Here is a 15,978-nt window from a genome sequence, read left to right on the forward strand (position 1 = left end):
CTAATACTTAATAAATTTTTGAATACATGAGTTTTACAAACCAGTGCGTTTTCATAAGGTCACCCTTCTAGCAGACTGTTTTGTGGGTAACCTTATCAGTGTTTTGGGCAGCGCAGTGAAATATTTAAGCCATTGTTTTTGCATAACTTGCAGCCCTAAGTGAACCAGGCTACGTATTACGTGGGCACGTGAACGATCACGTCACGCTGTGTTAATGTGGACTATACAGGGCGTAATTTTTAGCAGTTCAATGGTTCCGCAGCTTTTCCGTGGGCGGAGCACGCTGTATAAACAGCCGGGTAGCGTGTACACGCGAAACGTTGCGCGGCTTTCGAATTGTATTTGTTTTGCTGTATTAGTTACTAGAACAATGGTTTATGGTGTTTGACGTAAACAACTGGTGACGAGTTTACTGCTTGTGTGTACAGGTAATTTCTATACCTAATATGTTAAACTCATTGGTCTTGTGGTTGGATACAAAATGAGGTCCAGGGTTCGAATTATGTAACTTCTACAACTGGTCTATCCAGCGCCGGCCCGAAGTAAATTTTAGGATGGAGCGAGATCCAATTATGGCGCCGCTCCTGTTTGCTCCTACACCAATTGTGAGTGTAAAGGGGGTATGGAATGTGAAGATCTGGACCATACTCTAAAGTGGCCAACGTTTTTTACCATTTAGGCGCCCTCTAGGGCGTAGGGCTCTCTAGGCCCTGGGCCTATCTATGATCCGGCATAGAGAATATATACCCTCATCTGTTATTTATTTGGGACTAGCTAACGCTGCGCGGTTTCACTTGCGTTTCCGTAGGAATACGGGAATCACGCGGGATAATATATAGCCTTCGTCGATAAATGGGCTATCTAACACTGAAAGAATTTTTCAAATCGGACCAGTAGTTCCTGAGATTGGCGCGTTCAATCAATCAAACAAAACAAACAAACTCTTCATCTTTATAATATTAGTACAGATTTAGGATAAGAAATAAATGATAAAAAAATACACATTGAGATATTGCAAATAGGTTACTTAAATTGCGGCTAAACACATTTTTCATACAAAATCTAGGAAACCATGGACTAGATCAAAAGCAAAATTTTAATACAGTAAAATTAAAAACAAGCTTTCATTTGACATATTAGACGACTAAGTAACTGATGAGGGTATTTGTATAACATTAATTAACTGTTTATATCTAGCGACCCCACAGTTGCAATATAAAAGCTGGTAACCTTTATTTTATGTGCCACCGCGCATACCACTGAGACACGGAGGCTGTCGAAAATGTGAGTTTCCAAAAAATTAAACAAACATCCATCCATTCCTCTTCTTTAGCAGTTAGGTAAGAACGGAATTCCACTCGGACAAAGTCGCTAACATCGATCGTAGGTATCGAATATTATGTAGATTCCTAGCCGATGTGCCGTGACGGATCAATGGCCGACTGACTTCATAAGCCAATACATGTTAATGTAGTCGATTATTCAAATGACGTGGCATTTGATCCGTCCTCTACATGGCTGAGGGGAAAACAGTCTGTTACCATCTACGCTATATTGTTCATGTGATTTGACTATCGCTGCATCGGGAGGCTGGTTAGCCATAGATTATAGACGTAGATCCATTGATCTGTGATTGATCTATGAAGTTTAAGGTTCTGTTCACATATATAATGTTAGAGATATCTAGACCTCATTATGGCCATACCTTATTTTATAAGAGCTGAAAGTCATCCTATGCTCCTTAGGCAAATACGGCAGTCAATTATGATACGTCATCATCGTCTTCATCAATAACCACAGCTGGACAGCCTCTTGACTTCCAAACAAACGTTCTCGAGCCGCCAGCTTCTAGTGGCTTCCTGCAACCCGCTCCTCAGTCCATCTATTGGGGGTCGCCATTGTCACTTTAGCTTTACGACTTGTTGAGCTATGTCAGTAAGTTTGGTTCTTCTGGGGATCTCCTAATTTCTAATTCGATTAAGCAAAGAAACTCCAAGCATAACCTTTTTGAGGGTCAGAGTTAGTGACCAAGGAGTTTGGTTAAACTTCAGTAATTAAGGATCCCCTTCAAAATCCTTTACTCCCCTTTACTCCGTGCTGGCATTCCTAATATTCTCTTTAGCTCTCACTCTTTTTCCTCTCTTCTGCAGAAAGCGCAAAACGAGTCCATGCCTGAGATAAAGATTTATTTATCTTAATATATAAATGCGAAAGGTCACTCATCACGAAATCTAAAGTAGTGTAAACAGTTAGTTCACTTCCTCTAAGAACAGATTTTGCAAAAGGCTCGGATTAGGGAGGACTAAGGGCGGTCGAAGTCGAAGTCTAGTGTACAAATATTTGCGAAGCAACAACATTTAACACAATATCGAAACTCGTATGGTAAAATAGGTAAGGTTCAACGTAGTTAATTAATTTTAATAATAATCACTTGATGTGGCACTCGGCAGCGATTTCATTTCATTTCAATAATTGTATTCAAATACGTGCCCGTTAATGAGGTGCTTGTGTTTGTGCTAATAAATCGTACGATTTTACGTTTTCGCTTTTCTTTACAATTGCGTGAATTTAACGAGTATATTATTGATTTTGTTATGAATAAGTTATTTATTAAATTTCGATGATAATTTCCAAGTAGAATTTAAATTACTTGCAGAATATTTCTTATTGCTTTTCTTCTTCTTCTCCTTTTGTAGTGTGTATACGTGGTTAGCTATAATAGATTCAATATTTATGAATTCATTGATATAATCGTGAAGAAGGTCATTGAACTTGACCTTAATATGTCAAAGCAAGAAGTTCAACCTTACAATACGATTGAACTTCATGTCATTTTTGCAAACGGACTTGGAAAACATTGCAACTTATTGTTTTGTCCGCCTGGCGCAGTTGTGGCATTAGGCATTACTAGGTTCGATTCCCAGCCTGACTCGGGAGGCTTTTTCGTGACATACTTAAATTATCTATTCCGGCCGTAATCATATTATTAGGTCCTAGGTTTGTATCTGAGAAATTTAATTTAAAGCTTTTGGTTTTTTTCGGGATCAAAGCCCTTGTTTGAATGCAAAGTTTATCTGTCTTCATTCCAAAGTCCAGATAAATCGGTTCAGTAGTTGCGGCGTGAAAGAGTAACAAACTTACACACAAAATTTCACCTTTATACTTAACATTAGTGGAATTTTGACCCAGGACCTTACGATCGGGAGCCATCCGTCAACCACCGATCCATCGAGGTAGTTGTTGCACTTATAAAGCTTGAAAATATAATTCAAAACAACAATTCCAAAGCACCACCGCTTCCGATTGCAGCTTAGTGATTTCTATCTGTTATTAATGAAAACCTTGACCCGACCACGACGAGTTCAACTTTAACTGCGGCGGCAAAAGGTTCAATATTACTCGTTCGTTGTGGGATAGGAAACTACGAGTAATTTCGCTCTCCATCAGGGTTGGTGGTAGTCTGACTCAAAGTGCTCGGCTATTTTTAGAGTTAACTGTTGGACCAGTTGCTATTCAGGTTTGTTTTACATCGATAATGCATCCGCTAGTAGTAAAATCGAAATCGGTTTTGGGGAAATGGTCAAGTCTGTTGCAATTCCTATATAATTGAACATTTTTTAATACAAAAATGAATTTTAATTAATTAATAACATTTTACTAAAATCTTTATTTTATATACAAAGTGGTCTATAAAGTCCTAAAAGGTGAAAGACCTACAGGAGATTTATTCGTGTTAAACTAATGATTGGATGTCAGAAACCTAATCATTTCTAATAATACCTAATCATTCATAAACGTTCTTCGAATCAGACTTCTTATTTATGGTATAATCCACATACTTAGATCCACATAGTTAAACAACAAATTTGTTTAATTCAAAATAATTTGTTGTTTAATTAACCCTTTGTGCTGAAACTTTAAATTATTTTATTTTATTTCTATATAAAATAAAATAATTTAAAGTTACCATAAAAACATACCATACATTCTCGAAAATATACAAAATTTTCAGCAACCACGGGATTGGTTCGATGATAGATCCCAAAAGAGGCTATTATAATCATCGTGTGCAATCCTCGAAACAAAATTTGGCGGTCAACACACGGAAAGCTTTAGCTGCCATAGGATCTTCTAAACTAAACAAGATAATCAGAAGACTTTGAGCCTGGCCACATGCCTTGGGATTTCTTTTCTTTCATAAATATGTCGATCAGCGTCCTATTGATAATGCTTTATTAATAGTGATCTTCAAAGATAACACAATAATATCATAGATAATATTTTGACGACCTCCGTGGCGCAGTGGTATGCGCGGTGGATTTACTAGACGGAGGTCCTGGGTTCGATCCCCGGCTGGGCCGATTGAGATTTTCTTAATTGGTCCAGGTCTGGCTGGTGGGAGGCTTCGGCCGTGGCTAGGTACCACCCTACCGATAAAGACGTACCGCCAAGCGATTTAGCGTTCCGGTACGATGTCGTGTAGAAACCGATAGGGGTGTGGATTTTCATCCTCCTCCTAACAAGTTAGCCCGCTTCCATCTTAGATTGCATCATCACTTACCTTCAGGTGAGATTGTAATCAAGAGCTAACTTGTAAAGAATAAAAAAAAAAAACTAGAGTTATTGATAAACAATGTTTCTCCAATAAATGCAATGTTATCTAGATACACAGCCCTGTTGTAGTTTTCTATATTATGCAAGGAGATACTTCATCCATAATGAATTTATTTGGGTGCGAAAACAATCACTTGTTTATTACGGACCTTATGTCCATTTTATAGTAGAATATAAAACCAATAAAGACTGGACGGTGAGTAACAACTTTCTAAAATATTAATTACAATACTCTTAACAATGTAACTACTTTGCAGTCATCCGAATGCAGTTTGTTCCGGTGAAAAGCTTGAAAAAGAGCATTAAAAATTTATTGAGAGATTTAAGATTTATGAGATAGATATAAACCTAGAGTTTAGAATATATTTCAAATCAAATCCATTTTCCGTTAGCAGTCCTTATGTGTATTTTTGTAGGCTTAAAATGTTAGCATTGTAGAATAAACATTTTCTGTGGATGCTTTTTCGGTTTTGGGTGGTGTTGTCGCTGGAATTCGTTGGAATTTTGTAGAAAATGGCAAAAATAAATCAATTTTCCATGGTTCAACCTGCCTGAAAACAAGTACGTTCCGTAATGCCTTACACACTGATGTACCGTGAACATAGGTGTGCCGCGGAGACAAAAAGCCATTTTTGTAAAAATGTTTTGAAATTATCTATACTAATATTATAAAGCTGAAAAGTTTGTTTGTTTGATTGAACGCGCTAATCTCAGGAACTACTTAAATTACCGAATTAAAAAATTCTTTCAGTGTTAGATAGCCCATTTATCGAGGAAGGCTATATATATAGGCTATATATTATCCCCATATTCCTACGGGAACGGGAACCACGCGGGTGAAATCGCGCGGCGACAGCTAGTTCTGATATAAATTAATAAATTAACTCTATTTAGCAGGCTCACATTACACATTAAGCACCGTTTAATATAATGTTCATTTGATCAATAAATTAATGTAAAACTAAACAAGCATTGGTTTTTCACGCAGCACCTTTTAAATTTCTCACTCGGTGTACACAGTTTGCAACTTCATGCAAGGGAAAACATTCAACTCCGATGAGGCAGTCCAAAGCGCCTTCATAGATTTTATTGATTCCCGATTTTTTTTTATTATTAAACACTAGCGGACCCGGTAGCTTCACTTTGACTTATGTCTTACTTACTTACTCTACCACTACCCTACCCTCCGTAGCCGTTCTCGAGTTTTAGCGAGACTAACGAACAGCAATTCATTTATACATAGTTTATATAGATATGTTATATTTAAGTTCGTCCCTTACAAAACGCCAATTTCATATGTAAGGACCTAATACTTTAGAGAGCACTTTCTGTAGTAGGTATCAGCAATTTGTTGTTTGCAAAGCTTTATCCCCCGAAAGCAGAAACTGCAACTCGATTCTATGCTCGAATCGCACCAGCCCTAAATCACGACGGTAATGCCGCGGTTGCACTGCCAATAATTCAGTAGAACGCGTGACCGCGTATCGAACGGACGTGTGTTTTGCTCCGTTCAAAAATACGTTCGAACCGATCGTGCTTTCTTTACGTACACCTCGCGGAAACGGTAAAATTTCTAAACCCGTGATATTCGCAGTTTTCAAAACAAAGTGTGTGTTTAGACGTGATTTGGTTGGGTTGATGGGAATTTCTGGTTAACCCTAGTTATCTATTGCAGTCGCATCCATCATTTTACTATGGTAACCCACGACAAATATGGTATTCCCGTGTCCATTATTGGCATGTACTGTGCGTATTCAAGCGAATTACATCAAGCATTCGATTTAGATAAATTAATCGATAAGTAACAAAATACTATAATCCTCTAATTCTAGATGTTTCACACATTCTTCTGATAGTGTTGCAAATTATAATACCTACCGATATTTTGGTTGATTGATACGCAATACTGTTTTTGAAAAAAACAAGATGCTTGCGAAACTGAGGAATAAATAAGAGTAAAGGCGAAGGTTATCCTTGGCAGAATCGGTAAATGTATTTATACTAGCAAAATTGAATTATTTCAAATCAATATTGTCGACATTAGACATGCGTTTTTATGCAACAACAATATACTCGTAGAACTAAGTTTTATTTTCATTTAAGACAGTAATTACAATTTTGACTTCATGAGCTTATTTAGTTTCGTTTATTTATCACGTTTAACACGAATCAAACTGCCTTATTTATTTTTACTCGCCCAATTAGTAAACATGTTGGTTGTAAAATACAACTCAATAACATATCCAAATCTTTATTACGAGTAATGCTAATAAACAGTAGTATTGATATTTGTATTGTGCAGCATGTATGTATTTCCGTTAGTATTTTTTGTTATATTCGTCAAGGCTAGATACATGGCCTTCTGTAGGTTGTGTTGCGTAAAAAAGTGAACCACGTACTCTGATTACAATCCTAATAACTATAACTAACACGATTAGTACACTGTATTAAACAAACGTGTCCGATTGGTTTAGCAATTAGATAGAAATTGATATTTGTGTAATTAAAAAGCAATACATGAAAAAATTGTACTGTAGATAAACCTACATATTCGTCTGATTAATTTTGAGTCTAGGATTGATATTGATTTCGGCTGTAAATCTACTCCTAACGGGATATGTTATTATTGTTTGTTATGTCTAATATTTTATGGTTAACTAGTTTTCGATCCAGTATTGCATAAGCGGATTTCTTTTACCAGTCTTGACTTTTGTATAGATAATGAAGAATTTAGGTACTTTTTAAAAATGTTGGCTTAACATTTCAATAAATAACAATATTTTGTTTATTCTGTATTTTATGTGCTTCTTTTCGATTTATCCATAAACTAAGTGACATTTTGCATATAATTGAAACTTTTGAAATGATGTTGACATATGTATTATGTATGAGGAACGTTTTCAATTTCAGAATCAGGTCAATTATTATGCTCATGTCAGCATGGCGGAGGTAACCTGATTTTGAAATGGCGAGCTAAATAAATATTTGAAGGCAGACGTTGAAAATGAGATCAATTTGGTTTTTAATTCTTATATCATAAGTTTACCCTTTCTTGTCCAATTGTCCATGCATTGGATATTTCTCGAATGTGTACTACTTGATAGAAAATATAATCTGAACTATTTATCTAAATTTTTATAGCTCATATATGTTAGTATGTCAACTTCTGTAAGTATTAGAAAGACCAAAATGGCCGTTTAATTTGTATCATGCATTGTGCTTCGTTTAATCCTATAAAATATCTAATTTATTCTCAGTACATAATTTGACCTCAACATGTTCTCTCATTTATCTGGTCCAGAGAATATTCCACGACTAAATCTAGTCCAAGATCAAGCCTTTCCCGCATCTGTTTTTTTTTTTTATTACAGTATCATGTTAAGTATTATCAGTTACTTAATAACTAGGTAATTAGCGTGCAATTATCACTTGGCATAATGAGATGACGGTCTGATGCAACTGCAATCGTAAAAAATATTAAAAATGAGGCACAAGCCAACAGCAACATCTCTTCTATACGTGTATTTGGCTCAAGTAACATTTCGTTAAATCTAAAACATACATTAATGCAACATTAACAAGATTTCCATAATGAATACGTGACCACCCACTCACGATGTCACTCATTATCACCAGATGTCGATTGATGACTCCAAAACAGATTAAACTATTATCAATGTTATCAACGTACTCCTAAAAACGTAGTACTTATCAACATGCCGTGAATATTTTTACTTTTGACAATGGTACTCTATTGTTTATCAATTCTGATGTTTTTCTGGTTTGAAAAGATATGATGAAAATTTTGAATATCATCAATCTATTTTAAAAATATTTACGTTGTTATTATTTTTTTAATTATTATCAACAGCTAATTAGTTATTGTTGGTTTTAAGTGATACCCTAATAAGTATAAATTACTTTTTAATTACTTGTAAATTACCTATACCATGACTTCTCTTATTAGCAAATGTTTTAGTAAATTACAATTCTATAATTTGAATTAGTTGTTGAATTTAAGTACATGAACAATTTGTAACAAATTTATATTCATTTTCCGGGAAAACTTAAATTCAAATACTTCGAACGAATGTTTCACTTCTGCATTACATTATAATTGATTACTTTTTAATAAACCAAAATGTGTATCATTAAATAACATGCAAAAATAACACACGGACCACGCGACATCACAAGAATTAGCAAATTGTTACATACGAGTACATATAATATTTAACATTATATATTCATTACCATGGTTATTGGTCTTCATAAATAAACATATCAGATAATAATAATTTACGAGTAACCAACTATGAACATTTACAGCTTTAGAACGACCATAATTTATAGGCGAGTTAATTCATTTGCAATCAAACAGTCTGTCTGGCTTCACTTCAATGTATCGTATTTTTCGAGTTAGACATCAGATTAGTCGCTCGGGGCTTCTGTTTAAGGTCTAATACTCATAAAACTCTTACTTTCTGCGATCGGGTAAGCGGCATCACCTTGATTATCATTGAGTTTCCAGTATCTGTTACCAGTTTTGTAATTATTATGAACACAACTTTCCTATTACTCTTTAACTGCTAAATGATTGCGACGTAACATTTCTTTCACTTTTGGTTTCAACAATCTTTTGCCCTCAGATACTCGTATGAGTTTTGGAATGTAGGTAATCTTTCGGACCTTGATCAACTTTGATCGCCAGCGATTTCTACAGTATTTGCATTAATCGTTTTAATATAGGCTAATAAATGAAACGTGTCTTAATGCCTTTTAAGATGGCCCCCTAGTTATCGAAAGTCACAGTTTTTTTTACATAGGCGCTTAACTACAAAACATGCCTGATGGAAAGTAGTGATGAAGTCTAAGTTGAAGCGCGCTTGACTAGAAAATGCTTATGTAGTTTTGCCTTGAAGTTGTTCAAAGGTGAAGGTGGTAGGAAACATATAACACGGAAAGGCATTTTACACTTTTGTTGTACGAATCTGAGTTTCTAACTCATAGATACTAACGTGCTCGTTGCTTCAGTATCTACCACATTAGGATGTCGCCACCGTTTCCACTGTTTTGCTGTTCTGTGGTAGAAAAGGGAAGGATAGACCAAGGCGGTGGATTTTTTTATTACTAGTACCTATGTCGGTGTAGGATTCAAAAGACGAGCCACTACATCAATTGTCATGTGGTTTATGTTTTTACGATCATCTAAGATGGTTGTTTTAACGAAATGACTTATTTCAAGTGACTTTAGAAGTGGTAGTAGCAAGTGGTAACATTATTTCAATGAAATAATGATCGCATAAACGGCAAATCACTGCTGCTTGATGTTCCCAGTACATCGAGATACAAAATAAGCCAGCAAGTGACTCACATGCTTGTTCCGTCGAACTTTTTGTTTTTTTTTTTTGATATCTGCGATCAGTCGTTAGGCTATAAGCAGGTGAGTTCTGTGACGGTTTCTGACAGGAGAGCCAGAACTCTGCCATCAACTACTCATCGAACACGTCAGCTCGCTTCAGGCGCTTGATTCGCGGCGCTACCACCAGTGAGTTAGCGAGGCGATTGGGATGTCGGGCCTTTCTTTATGTTCCGTCGAACTAAAACATTAAAACAACTCGACACATCACTTAACTTACTCGACACAATCACCGTTGAATAGTCAAAATTGAACTTGTGACTCATATAAGCATAACATCGTGCAGCATGTTTTATAAACACTGTAATGTTTTGAAGTGCGTTACAGGTACCGTATCAATCAATTTTAAACGATTGTAACTTACTGTGTAAATTACTGATAGTGTCTGTATAAAAATAAATGTAAACTTGATTACTTGTTATACTCGCATTATATTTTTTTATGTCTTGTGAAACTTCACAATTTTCATTGGATGTACCGCCCAAAATTTGTTCGTACTGGACTAAAATAATAAAGAAGTCTGTACGGCCTCAAACCAGTGCATTGGTTTCATACTATGTGCTGCAGGTTGCTCTATGCCAAAGCCTCATGTTCCTCTATATTAACCTTCAGGCAGACAGGTTGACTGCAGCAAAAACATTGCCTCGAATTTTCAACATACAAAACACCAACATCACATTAGCCGACAGACGTCCACTGCAGGACATCGGCCTTTTGTAATGACTTCCAAATACCACTGTCCTGAGCCTCCTGCTTTCAGTGACTCCCTGCGACTTGATGTCGCCAGTCCACCTAGTGGGGGGAGACCAACACTGTGCTTTCCGGTGCATAATTTACAAAATATAATAGTTGTCTAATTGATATTCCGAAAGCACTGGTATGGAATACATTAAACTAGTAACATAATAGTGTATTTGCAAAAATCTATTCAATGTTTTCGTAATTTATATTGTTTTACCGTGAATATTATATGATAGCATGAATGTAATAAAAGTTCTGCCCTCGCACGTGTGTAATACTTCTTTCATGAAATGAATTTTTGATGTAACGTGATATACGAGTACGTAGCTTCCTGATTGTATATTTGATGGAATTCGATACTGTTTATTTGTGTTACCTTTATAACCTTGTTGGGAGATTTTACACTTTCATAATAAGTTTCTTCTACCACAGAATGGTGTTTTTTGAACCAGCGTTATATTAACATCAAAATCGAAATATTTATTTGTAATTATTTTTTACAGTACATACCTACACTGAGTATTTTCCTACTAGCGAAAACTGTATATTAAAAATCAGTGATAAATTTTATTATTTATATATAGATTGACTGGCTAAAACAAATTTCATGATTCAATAGACGGATGTAGAGTCTGACCCCTAAACCGTGGATCTATAAAGATTTCGATTATGTAGCAAACGTCCAGCATAAAACTTTCACATTTACAATATCAGTAGGGTAAGCACCCTAATTTCAATACACCGTAAAGTATCCGTGTTGTCATTTAAAGTATTTTAACGAGAACATAAATTCCACGGCCGCGTCAATATTTAGGTCGGCTCGAGTGCCTCGGAGGCCTCGACAAGACCATTTGGGGCCTAGGCTTCTATTTATAGACGCTAAACTCGGCCGGTGCAAGGGATGCTAATGAACTAGCACTTTACTAGAACTAGTGATATACAAAATGCAACACAGTAACATTGGAAATTAAAGTTATAGTAACTGTTGGCTCTACTGTTATGTTAATTGTTGAACCAGAACATGGATGGTCAGATCTTCCTCGTGTTATAAAAACTGTAAGTTTGTTAGCTTCTGTTCCTGCCATAGAAAAGCACTGTTAACAACTGAAAAGCAACTTTTTTGGCGTTTGGTTTGGAGTAGTAGCACTAGAATCTTAAATTGTCCAATTAGTATAAATAGTTCGAAGAGATAGTGCAGTGTTGGTCGACCATCCACCAGGTAGACAGGCCACATCAAGCGAATCGTAGGGATTCGTTGGATGCAGGTGGCTCATGATCGTGATGTTTGGAAGTCCCGACGAAAGACAGTGTCCTGCAGTGACGTCCATCGACTGATATCATGATCATAATGATAAAGTGTATATAATATTTCTCTCGACATAATTAAGAGAAATCCTGCCCCTAGTTGCCAGTCGTAGTCATACGTAGCTTCGTAGCAATTTTTCGAAAAGCCGAAAACCAAAGAAAAACCAACCGAACCTGACGACGGGGCTATGATTTCTAATGATATTCCGTAAGAAATAGCAAAAAAAGAGTGTGTTTATACTAGACAATTGAATATGTGGACCCTTGAAAGGTTTCAAGGATCTCATCTGTCTATTTACTAACTATCTTCTAAAGCAACCACGGTCCGGAAAAACTTCATAGTTGCCTACATAGCATGAACAAATATTCGGCTTTTATTAGGTGAAGAAACCCTGGCCATCACAGGCACTTGGTCCATTGGAATTGTAGGTCTGTCTACATACCTACTATCAGCACAAAAGTAATGGTAATTTATTAGTTACTTATTTTACTGAATCGATCATAAAATCATAAGATGCAGTGTGATGGTAGCTCAAAGGCCTAGAAAGGGAAATGATTTCCTAAACCCACAATTTCTAAGAGATTAAATAACACATTCTTCTAAAGGAATAAGCATTAAAAGCATTTGATCACACCCCTAGTCAGTGCAACGCAAAATGCTATTTAGTCGATTTGAGATCTTTATAGCGAATTCCATATTTGCGGGCGTCGCGTGAAAGAGGGTCATGTTTCAAAGCGCTAAGCAATCAGCACTCCAGGCTCGAACGAAACTTAGCTCTCGAGATCAGATTTACATTGTTGTCTGTAAATTTAAAATACTTTAACGGAATAATTCAAGTTCAAATAGAAAGACATTGCAATGCCATATTCTCCAAAACGTATCGAATAGCCTGTACAACATACATTAAAAAGACATTAGAAAACCTGTATAATAGCATAATTTTCTGACAATGAAATTATTATATGGTACGGTGAAACTGATCTGATGATGGAATTATAAGATGGCCATAGAAACATCTAAACGAAATGAGATAATGCCAAGTTTCAAAAACACTGTTTAACGTTCATCCAATTCGCGTACAAGTATGTATTAAAATCGATTCTTAAATTTAACTCCAAAACAAAAAATGTGTGTGTACCGAAATCCGTGCAAATTAGTCACATACATCATCTGGGTCAACGTGTGTGAACTGCGAACCAGTTCGTTTCGTTGGCGCCCCGAAACGGGGACATTTGGAACTAGTTGTAAGGAATTCCGCAAGAATAAGAAAATATTTTGAAAACTACTATCTTGTTGTTGACGCAGTTTTGTCTCTAGTGATCTCTAGTGTGGTCTTTAGTTTGATGCTCTCGTCAATGTATAAGTTCATAATCGGTGTGATTTGGAACGCGGCCAGAGCGTTCTAGCCTTCTGATACGATGTCAAGTGTATGGATTGAATAAATTAGACCTCATCCAAATTAGCGCGATATTAACATCTTAGACTGCTTCATTAAATTTATCTTGTGCAAAGAAAGCTAATGCTCTGAATAGAACAATCATTTGAATAGCTCAAATTAATGTAGTTGACAGTTGTACAATTACAAGTATTTCACAAAATACATAATACGATTCGTTCAAGGTTTACAGTGCTCTTATCTTGGTAATGTTTAATAAACGTTTTGCGTAATTTAGTAGTTTTCCTGAAGAATGATCTTGTTACATTTCTTGTACCTATCACGCAGTCTTAGTTCATGCTTACATTTGAAAGGTGATTTAAAGTTATGCAATAAAAATTACGCCCTATACTCTATCGATACCAATTATTTCTAGACAGCACAATAGAAGCCTAAAGTCAGATCTGACGAGACCTCTGACACTTTACACTATGCTCCTGCCGAGCTGAGATTAACCTGACCCTATTGAAATTCCAATCGACATTTACGCCTTCTACGGCAGGAAAGTGAGATTTATATCAAATTCATTACATAAAAACAAAGGAACAAAACTTTCAATACATAATTTGTTTTAATGTTACATTAAAGAATGCAAAGAACGAAAGATGAAATTAATGACAAGATTATTTAAGTTTCTAAAGATAGGCGTGTATTACTAGAATATAAGTGAGGTAGGCAGGCGGCTCAGTATCGTGATGTTTGGAAGTCCCTACAAAAGGCCTATGTCCTGCAGTGGACGTCCATCGGCTGATATGATGATGATGATGAAGTGAGGTACGTAGGACAAATACAAAGAGATGATAAGCGAATCCAGATGGTTACGATGAAACTGCAGGACTGATAAACAGGGGTAATTTTAATTGATTCTTTGTACTAGTGGGCTAGGTATCATATGTTTATAAGTAGATCTACCTAATGATTATTATTAATCGTATAAATAATGGACTTTTAAAAGTAATCATACGTATCAATCGTTTTTCATCTAATCTAATTGTCACACTATCTAGTGATGACTTCACTTCGCCGCAAATTTTTATTAGTGATTGATTTTGATGATTTATACCTACTGTACTGTGAGAAATCCCCTTAAGAGATGAGAACAAAGTAATATTGTGGACTAGTCATAATCAGAGCTATAATGTTCTTATTACATCGAGATTGGAAGTCTTGAACAGACTTGAACGACATTCAGCTGAAATGATGTCTCAGAACTGATTAATGACAATGTCGTCCCATACTTCTCCGTAAGCAACGAAAACCCATCAGCAATACAATTGTCAATTACCATAGACGCACTTCCTAGTGGTGTGAAACATTCAATTGATATTACATCAAGCGATCATAATGGAAAGGCCGCAGATTAATCGCAGACACCGGAGTCAAAGAGCCCGCCACCCGCGGGCGTCGGTTGCGACACCAGACGCGACCAGCGCGAGACAATGGACAGTAAATATTAGATTATGTGGCTGTCTCCGCAGCCCGGCTTCATTAAATCTCGCCCACGGCTGCCCCCTATCGGGTACTTGTTGCAGTAGGCGGTGGTTTCTAATTTGGAGCTGCGTGACACTTGTGAACTTATCCTATTCTTCACTATATTCTCTCGAATCCTTCATGATTATATTGATTGTAGTTTGTTAGGGATGGGCTTTTTCATATTTTTATTGACGGAACTGATGGTATATAGAATTATATCGCCTATAAACAGAGAAATACTTCGTAGGGCGTCTAAAGGACATGTCCCTTGTGTCATCCTGTGTGCAACTTGAGGAGTAAAGTCCGACAGCTCAGAGTTTGCGTTTCTGACAAGTCTGATCGAATACAAACATATTCAATTACAATTGCCTCGTTATTTTGTCTCATCACTACACAGATGACTCTAAACTGTAAGTAAAGTCTGTATTTACAATGGCAACCATGTCTTTGTATGTCACAAAAACTTTGCTACTATTACACTGATCTTAGGAAAATTGAACCTTCGTCGACTTCATGTTGACATTTGACTCATTTATAGTAGACTAGCCGACGCCTTGTGGTTCAAACGCATGGTTTCCATTCTCGTTAGAATGCGGGAACAGCCTACGACACTCACAAATAACGTGGCTTCTAGTGGTAAAAGAATTTTCAAAATCAGTTCATTCGATCCAGATATCCCCTACAATACCACAAACTTTACTTCTATAATATTAAGTATAGATTGTCAATGAGGAGTCGTGAAATTGTGCAGTGTAATGTGCTCACAAATTCACAATTAAGACTTCTTAACTCATGACTCAGTTACTCGTCATTAATGGTATAATCCTAAATAATGTACCTGGTAAACACCAGTAAAAGTGTTTTAAGATCGGTTCCATATGTGTATATCCAAGGATTACATCCCACATTATCATTATCACAAGCTTAACTTCTTTAAAAGATACACTGATATAATAAAGTTAAATAGTTTGTTAATCTCTGGAACCACTT

At 36.2% G+C, this 15,978-nt stretch overlaps 1 protein-coding gene across 9 annotated transcripts in view; it reads left to right on the forward strand.

Moving 5' to 3' along the window:
• The window catches only part of LOC112047949 (SUN domain-containing ossification factor), an 83,399-nt gene that overhangs the window by 49,061 nt on the left and 18,360 nt on the right, over window positions 1–15,978 (forward strand). For 4 of the 9 annotated variants that reach the window (XM_052891310.1, XM_024085274.2, XM_024085275.2 and 1 more), the window contains exon 1: window positions 6,077–6,311. The exons of 1 other annotated variant lie outside the window; for it this stretch is intronic. The gene's annotated coding sequence lies outside the window, so the exon portion shown is untranslated. Of the gene's footprint in view, window positions 1–6,076; window positions 6,331–15,978 lie in introns of those variants that run through there. 4 more of the 9 variants (XM_052891311.1, XM_052891312.1, XM_052891315.1 and 1 more) reach the window with 4 other exon arrangements.

Source organism: Bicyclus anynana, chromosome 3 (assembly GCF_947172395.1).
Source record: "Bicyclus anynana chromosome 3, ilBicAnyn1.1, whole genome shotgun sequence".
Taxonomy (NCBI): domain Eukaryota; kingdom Metazoa; phylum Arthropoda; class Insecta; order Lepidoptera; family Nymphalidae; genus Bicyclus; species Bicyclus anynana.